This window comes from Humulus lupulus, chromosome 6, assembly GCF_963169125.1.
Source record: "Humulus lupulus chromosome 6, drHumLupu1.1, whole genome shotgun sequence".
NCBI lineage: Eukaryota > Viridiplantae > Streptophyta > Magnoliopsida > Rosales > Cannabaceae > Humulus > Humulus lupulus.
Genome location: NC_084798.1, coordinates 80,719,323 through 80,729,185, shown reverse-complemented (window position 1 = coordinate 80,729,185; position 9,863 = coordinate 80,719,323). Strand labels below are relative to the sequence as shown.

Here is a 9,863-nt window from a genome sequence, read left to right as displayed (position 1 = left end):
GATATATATGTTTGTAGGCATGGGCATATGACCCATATAACTAACAAGACCCCAAATAGATTATGGGCATATGACCTACTTAGCTAGTAGGACTCCACTAATCTCATGGGCATATGACTTGTTTAGTCTATGGGACCCCAAGTAATAATGGCCATTATAGTATGTGTATGTAATAAGTGTTATGTTATGTCTTTATGTTTATTATGAAATTTATGTATATGAAGTATATGTTAGATTTTCCTTGCTGGGCATTAGGCTCATTCCTTTTTGCTTAAATGTGCAGGAAAATAGCTATTAGTGGCGGTAAGGTTCGTGGATGCTTGGAGATTATGTATCGATGGTGAATGGATTCAAGGAGTCGAGAGTTCGATTTCGAGGATGTAGTCTTTTATTTATGGGTTTATGTGTAATTTTTCCGCACTTTCTATGTAACTCCTTTATTTTAAATTATGTTTTGTTTTTAAGACAATGGGATCCCATATCCTTCTTGATATTTTTGTAAGTAACTCTTATTTTTACAAGTTACCTAATAAAATTATGGTATTTTCGCAATGTAAGCTTTATTAAGGATTTGTATGTATAGTTTCATTAATGGTCCAAAAGTCTAGAGTAGTTGGGTCATTACACTTATGGTTAAATAAACATGCCATTCTATGAAATATAATTGCATAGAATTACCATACCATTTTGTTATGAATGATATTCAAATTTATTTCAACCTATTAAGCTATAACGAAAATAGAGAAAAAAAAAAGTTTCAGTAATTGAGGAATATCACTTGAAAAGGTTTGGAAAAAAAATACCATATCAATAACTAAATTCTACAAAAAAAAAATGTTGACATTTCATGCTTAAGAATCTATCAAAGCATATATTTGATCATATGACAAACATATCTATATGCATTATATTATATGTGACCTTTGGAATAATTGGTCTTCTCCAATAGCCCCACATTTATCTGAAATATTTAATTGATAGTTATTGTTTATTAGGAAGATTAAATATAGATATCTATCCAATAACTTAGTGCAGGAGATAGAAAAGTGAAGTGGAGAAGTTGAAATTGAATTTCTCCTTTATTATGATTCTAAAATATTATTGAAACTATTTTGATTATTTTATTAATTGAACAAATCCTAGATGTCCAAAAAGGATTAGACAAAAGATAAATGTTGGCCAATTCTTAGTGGTGGCCAATGGCAGTAGGCCGCTCAATGGCCTTCCTCTCTTCAAAATATTTCATATGTATGTATGTATATAATATATATATTGGCCAATGGCAGGCTCACCAATTCCTTTAAAATATTTTAGATGTTGGCCAATGGCAGACTCACCAATTCTTTTAAAATTATTTTCCTGTTTTAGAAAGTATCTTTCATTTAAAAAAAAAATAAGAGCAAAGGTAAAACTACATAACAAAGCAACAATGTCGATAAGTTTTTTAGGTTTAACAAAATATAGATTATTTTGTACCAGAAACATCATATATTTTCAAAATTATATTTAATAAAAATTTACTACATTACACGGTCTTTAATTGAAACAACATGAGATACATACAATCTGGCATATCGAAAAAATAATCCTAATTACTTGACCTACACACCTACATCTTACACATATAGTAATCAAATCTCTTCATCTTTGCATCCAAATTATTTTCTCATACATTTATATCCAAAATATTTTCTAGCATGATCAACTCACCCCAAACCAGTGTTCAATTAGAATAACCCTCGCATAGACTAATCACATTCCTATGAGCTAAGTTCAAACTACAAAATCAAGTACCCAAAACGTTAACGTTCTATCGTACCAATATGATATCATCTCAAAAGGGCCTAATTTCACAACTTCCAAGCATCTTAAATATAAATCAAACAACATGCTAACAAGACCATAAAATACACACAGTTAAAGCCTAACATATGCAGAAATGAAACCATAAATCAAAGAAACAAAAATCTGAATATATTATAACACTCATATTTATAGAATACAACCACAAGCCCAGAAATCAGAAATGAGATAACAAATACAAAAATATCAGTAAGAGATAATAAGAACATAGCAGTAACAACAATAGTCAGGCATCATATTGCAATTAAGTATAAAAGACACCATTATCCACATATGATGATGATTAATTTGAACAAGATTAACTAAAATCCTGATACTTTAAATTTATGTATAAACTTTAAATTTTGCTCCACAAAGCAAAGCATATTATTTTAAAAAACAACTATGACATCAAAACCACCACAAGCCAAAATGAACAAAATACATATATACATATACCTATTAACAAATAAAAGCAAGGTCAGATTAAATAAAATACCTAAGACTATAATAATTACAAAAATAAAAGTAAGTGAAATGCAATATTAGTAAGACAAACAATTAAACAATTTATGAACTACACTCTAAAACGACTCTTAAAAAACAGAGTATTGACAAGATAAGATTTCACTAAATTTTGACTTGCAAAAACAAATATTCCACAACTGTTTTATATTATACCATTGGACGGAAACAATAAACCTCTAAAAGCCAACTCAGATTTGGGTTAGCAAAAATCAAACAAAGGATAAAAATAAGGATGAGGGGTTCAATTAACAAAATCAAACAACATATCCCCTAATTTCCTAGCCTAGCAAACTGTCACAAACAATTAAAACAAATCAAACAACACAGGTCTGCATCCATATATCACCGCAGCACACAAAATTCTCTGAACCTACTTCACTAAGACATCCAAGTTTTCAACCTTCCGTTATCACCGCAGCACACATAATTCTCATAGCCTACTTCACTACGGATGAATATCTAAGATATCCAAAATCCATTAAAGTTATAAAATTTATATTCAAAATTTTGAAAGATTTAAAAATAAGAAAAATCAAATACAACATACCTCTTGCAAGCCAAGTATCAATCCAATGCTTTAAGATCAAATTATATTATAGCTCTTAGGAGACAAAGACCTGAAAACTTAAACCAATAAATCTTAAATTACATGGTAAACTATCTAAAAAGCTTTTAGTTTTATCTTTAAATCTGTACTTTAATTAACTATCTCAAAGCTCTAACGGAAGAACAAAATTTCCACACTATGTTCCCTTATCTAATACATACTTTCTTGGCTGTATGAAACAATGTAACAAACATATGTGCCATGATTTTTTTAGTACATTAATTTCTCCATATAAATATACATGAAACCATAACATAGAAGTCAAATAACTGGATCAAGAACTTAAACCATCTTCACCATATAAATATACATGAATTATTGTAGTTGGGTTCTCTAAGGTCAACCTAACTCGGTAAATTCCACGAGAACATAAATCTTTAGTCTGCCATGGATACAATGCTACTACCTGTAAAACACATAGGAACTTAGCTGTAACCTGTTAGATATGAAATTAATCAAGCAGAAATTATTATTATCATCCTAAGCCAGCTAATAGCTCACTAAATGTGTAAGGATGCGTTTTTTTAATTCAATAAGTTCATAAGTTGTAAAGGTTTAAAAATCCAGATGTGAGAGCACTAGCAATTACTTAAAAGGTTCCATAATCATCAGTTCGATGGAATGAGTATCAAAAGCTATACATGAACAAAATGAAAAGACAAGCACCAAATCATGATTGAAAATCACAAAAGTCTGGATGCAGTAATAGTTGCTAGTTAAGATTAGGAATTGTCATAATAATGAAATTGTTTACATGAATGCATAAATGGTGCCATAATCCAATAAAGACATTATAAAACTAAGTAATGCATTGCAGAACTAGTTGATAGATAGACATAACTTGTCTTGTATACTATTATTGATTAAGATATTTCAAGATTAAGTTCAATTCTATTATGAAAAATTAGAATTTTATAAAGTTTTAATTTCTTAGAATAGTTTTCTAATTAAGTCAGAGCTTGTTATTTTGTTTATCTATAAAATAGGCTCTTGGCCATGTGAATTATTTGTAAAAGGATAGAATAAAAAAAATCAGATTGTCTCTCACTAAAACTATTATCTTTCTCTCTAGTTCTTTGTCATTTCTATCCATGTTTATTTCTCTCCCTAAATTATCCTCTCCTATTGCTCATTCTTTTTTCTTTCTTGGTTCTACATCAGTAAGGAGGTTTAATTCCAATGTCACATTCAATTAAAATGTTCAAAAAAACTGATCTATGGTTTATTACTTGATATTTTATATAGGAAATTCTAGAATGTACTCATAGAATCAGATAGTGGGACCAGAAAACTTGAGAGCTACCAAATAAAATAATAAAATATGATACCTCTGGAAGGGTAAGAACATCCATTAAAGTAACAAATGGTACATCTTTGTGGTCAACCTCTGCACGACGACGGAACAAGTAAACACACCATCATCACTTGAGAATAATTTTCAAATAAGGAATGGTAAGCATAAATAAATATACATATATAATTAACAAACTAACAATTAAAACCTATAATAGGAGAAGTCCACGGAAAGTTCCAGTATGGATTTCGCCCATATCTCATACCTAACCGCTCATTATATAACCTGAAATAGTTATTGCACAAAACTCACCAAAACAAAAGAAAGAAAGAAAAAAAAACAGAAAAGAAATTAAAAAAAAAATTAAAAAGCAATCTTCATACCTGAGTGACTGAGAGAGGGAATGGACTGAGAAAATGCCTAGCCCCTGTTGTAGTGGGAGTGTATACACCCTCTAGAACACTGCTTTTCCTATGATATAGATGTTATAACTACTACAACAATTGCAGCAGAGATAAAACACATAGCACAACAGAATATTCCATTAAGAGTTACCCTATAAGTTTCATTATAAATAGCATGAAATCACAAAAGAGAAGCCAAAGCAGTGAGAAATGGATTCTCTCTGTCACATGTATTAACCAACAGCAAAAGATGTATCACTAATGACAGTTAAAACATAACTAATGGCTATGTCTGGTGTAAAAACTTAAAATCATATAGTAGAACACTCTAATAAAAATGTACATACTTTAAAACTTACATCAAATGCTTTACTCCAAAAAAAGGTATATATATAAATATATATATAATGTTAACAACTTCAATACACGCGACTTTAATTATATAAATCTGCATATATAGAGGAACACATTATGGGAAATGGTACATACATATTTCTAGATAGATTTTAGATTTGATATATAAATTAAAAATGGAAAGATGACTAAACTTAGAGAAGCCCAATGTGGAAGTAGGAAAATCCTCATCACATATTTCTCCACAATATCTAGAATGAAAACAATTACCCTAGTATAACAATTAAACTAAACTAAATAAATAAATAAAACAAAAAAGAATAATAGAAAGATGTTTAGCTAAGTGAAGCCCAATCTGGATATGGGCATTCATAAATCCATCCTGGCCCAGAGTTTCTAACACAATGTAGCCACAGACTCTCTTCATGGCCACCATATCTGTAATTATGACAAGGGAAACAAAGTCTTGTAACTAATAAATAAGATTCCAACTCCATTGTCAAACCTCCCCTATATGATGTGTGTGTGTGCAGACCACGCATTGTGTTTTTATGCACTTTCATTAATGACATACATTCCCCACTCATCATTTATAACAACTAACAAATGAAAGAAAAATACTCTAAAACTAGACAACTAGTGATATCATAAATTCATTCTCTATGTAATTCATGTCATAGGCACGATTAAGTATTGTATTTTTATGTTTTCACAAATGGCTTACCCTTTCGGAGCCAAATTTGGACAGTTTGTACACATGGGATCGATGCTTAAATATTCACTGGAGTTTTCTTCATTTTCACATGAACAGTCTTCACCACGTTTAGATGACAATGAAGGGTCTGAACAAGCAGCAGCTCTATCTGCACTCATTCCTTCGGTGGAACAATCAACAACTTCATTGGATAGGTAAAGCATGTCATTGGCTATTGGATGACCTACATGTTGCAAATGAACATGTATCTACATAAAAGAAATAGAATGAGTGAGTAGCATAAAGTCATTAGCTTTTTCAAGCTAAAGCAAAGGAAAAATATTCATAGTAGGATCACTACCTCAAGAATTTATGTCCAAATTATTAGTGCAAGCTTAACTTTTAACGTTGAAATATTTAGTTCACTAGAGTATTACGCATGTGAGCCCCATAATATAAATTAAAGAAAGCGCGCACATCAAATAATTAACCACCAAATTTATTACAGTTTACGGACTAAATTTTAGAGATGCAACAAGGGTTTTGTAGTATGGTCAGTGAATAAAACGTGTTCATGGCATTTTCTTAACTTGGTGAACTTACTTGATGAGTTCTTCCAGTGATTGGATGGCATGAGACAATGCTATGAATTCCATTGGTACTAGTTCTAGTGAACTTGGTACAAGCAACCTTCCCTTTTACTAAAGTGCCACCAGAGGAGTTGAGCACCTGCATAACAAAGAGGTAGGATTTACAAAAGATATCTATTCTCAGGCACATGCCCAAGGACAATGGCCTCAAATGCTAAAAATAAGGGACACCGAAATACCTCTCAGCAGACATAAAAACAAACTAATAACAGACTGTTTTCATATGAAAGTTATAGAAAATGTAGCATCAAACTAACCTTTGCTGTGCTCTTTCCTTCCCGGACATTATAATTTATATTGGCATCTATAACTTTCTGAGAAGGAAAAAAACAAATTAATTAAATGATGATATCAGAATTCAAAATAAGCATGCACTTAGATATCAATATGTGCTGTAAAAAATAACTTTTCTAACTTATGAATCGTGAATTTGAAGCTCAATGCATTTACTTTTTCTTTTCAAAACGAAAACCCTCGATAAGGAGGTTTAGATTGTGGTAATACAACAACAATAAAAAGTAAATAAGAATGAGTTCTCAACTCTGGTAATTTTAAAATTAAGTCTTCAAGATAACCAACAAATTAACAAGCAAAGGTAAGCCAGCCCTGCGTTGCAGCCAGTTACGAACAAGACAATATTTACACAGATTTATGTGTTCATGCATAGATTACATAGCTTTACATACCTCATGCTCGGGAAATGCCCCAATAACTCTTGCAATGTACTGTTTTTGCACCTACCCTGCTTCAATCTGTGACAAATGCACTGTATTATAGTGAAGAAAGAATATATCATGAATAAAAATACTTGTATTTACACTAAGTGCTGGAGAAAAGAGAAATACCCTTTTGATTTACATATTAATGAATGCAAAAAAACATAATTTTACTTGGATTTATATATACTTTCCTTTTTCCAGTGTGAAAACAATTTTTTCAGAAAAATTTAGAGACGTTTGAAAACTTGCTATCTAACAATAATAATTAATCACAGAAATTAATAGCATTTATCAATAACATTTGATCACAATAATGCTACCACTATCATAAACTTCAATTGAAACGAACTGCATGATTTTCTAAATGAGCTTCATATACTTAAACAATAGTAGTTCAAGTCTCACCTGTTGCCTAAACATGCCAGCTTTTGAAGCACTTCTTGCCAAGATAAGGAGCCCCGAGACTAGTTGGGTAGTGGTGGAACGACATTGGGGCTCGGGTTGTGGTGTTGCTTAACCAGGAACTCATGAAGCTGGGGTCGGGGCCAATTTTTTTCTAGGTGCGATGGAGCTCTCGATGCAGGAGTTTTCTTGGAGACACACGTGACCTTGCATTAAGGGGAGGCGTGCCTAGGCTTGTGGAATCTAGGCCCTCGCTTGGTGCACACTCGGGGCTCTACAGCGGAATGGGTGCAGAATCGTGCGAGGTGGTGGCCTGTGAATGGAAGTCACACTAGGTCGAAGGCACGCAGAGGTGAGCTTGCACCAAGGGTCACTTGGTTCGAGGGTTGGGTTCACGGGTGCCTGAGATTTGTAGCTTGGCTCGGAGAAAAAGGGTTGTGAGGATGGTGGTTAGGTGGTCGAAGCTGAGGATGATGGTGGTTACGGGAGTGGCAACTAGGATGAAGGGAAGAGAAAGAGACGAGAAGGAGAATGGGAAAAAAGGTATCGGGGTAGGCTGGTTCTTTTTTTATATTTTATTTCTATTACTTTACCACTTTTAACATAGTATATATTATAATACATTTTCAAAAGACTTATAATTATGTGTTGTGTAAAGTAGGTTTTGGTGTAGTGAAGGTCCTGAGGAATAAAACTATACCTTTGGTTAAGGTATTATGGAGGAATAGCAAGGTCGAGGAAACGACCTGGGAGTTGGAATCAGATATGCAAAGTCAGTATATGGAGCTGTTCAGGTAAATTTCGAGGACGAAATTTTTGTAAGGAGGGGATAGTTGTAATGTCCCAAATTCCCTAATGTGGTTTATGCCTGGATTAGGGGGCCAGGAGGGCCATAATTGATTTATTATGCCATTATGTGATTAAATGCATTACTGTGTGAAATATATGATGATATTTGCATATCTGTATATTTATGTGCATCTCTATGATTTATGGATGAGACCACATTATAATGTGGATTAATTCGAGCTATTTGGCATGAGACGATCTTAGAATGTAAATTAGCGATTTAGTCATAACGAGATTAATTTCCAGGCTCGGGGTGAGCCTAGAGGTAATTTGATGCTTAGTACATTACCGGGAATGAATGGGTAGTGGGATATGATTTAATTATTATTTGAGAATATTGGGAATAACGAGAAATGAAGGACATTAATTATAATTAGCGGGATAAGTGGGAAATGATTGTCTTGCCCTTGGGTGGCTGTTTAGGAGTTAAATGCGCTTAGGGGCATTTTGATCTTTTGACCATGGGATAGATTTAAGTGGCTAGTTGTAGAAGATTTCAGCGGCCAAAACAGAGCCTCTTTCCTTCTACCTCTCGATCATCTTTCTTTCTCTCATTTCCTTTGGAATTTTGAAGCTTAACCTAAGGATTCAAGCTAGGAGATCAAGGCTTGGGGACTTAGGACCTTAGTTCAACCATTGAAAGGGGTTCAATTATGAGTTTAAGGTAAGATTTCAATTCAAGTTCCTGGTTTTTTCTCTGTTTTTCAATTGGTTTTTAGTAGATATTTTGGATTGAGTAGTTGGGAGTTTGATGAGGTTTTAAGTGTTATAAAGCTTAGGTTTTGTTGGTTGAATGATGAATATGTTGTGGTAATGCTTGGCTATGATTTTGGGATTTAATTGTTGACGATTTTGGCTAGTTTGGATTGAGAAAATGGGCAGGGGAGCTGTGTTTGTTGGGTCAAGTCGCAACTTGGACCCAAGCCAAAGCCTCCCCTGAGCACTGTTAGGCAGGTGTACCGCGACCCACTAGGCCAAGTCGCGGCCCACTCCTGGTACCCCAGGCAGATTGCTCTATGTCTTGGGGGCGTGCCGCGACTCACTAGTCAAAGTCGCGGCCCACCCCTTCCTTTTGAGCTAGGGAGAAGTTTTTCAAGGGTTTAGGCTTGGCATTTAATTTCTTACGGCTTGGGATTGAATCTACTAACCGTTTTAGTACAATTCGAGGCCGCGGGAGCGAGGTTTTAGATTATAAACCTTTTATTATTTATTTTTATTGATGGGATTTGATATTGGTTATGACTAGGTGACCGCTAAGGGACTTAAGGACCGATCGTTCTCAAAGGTCGTTCTTTTATTATTTCACACTCGAACTAGAGGTAAGAAAACTACACCCAGTATGTGACAGGCATGGTTATTGATGAAGCATGTTGAGTGCTCTATATATTGACATTGATTGCATAGTAAATGCATTACAGATTTGCTTATCTGTGTATGGAAATGACTTATTAGTTAGAGAATGATAGTGGTGTTTAGTATTGATCTCGAAGCTGTGACTTATCAGTCAAGTTCAGCGATGA

The 9,863-nt window shown here is 33.4% G+C and overlaps 1 pseudogene; it reads right to left on the bottom strand.

Annotated features, from left to right (window-relative positions):
* Positions 1 to 5,285: 5,285 nt before the first annotated feature.
* LOC133785253 (RNA pseudouridine synthase 7-like) lies at positions 5,286 to 7,707 on the bottom strand (annotated as a pseudogene).
* Positions 7,708 to 9,863: the final 2,156 nt, after the last annotated feature.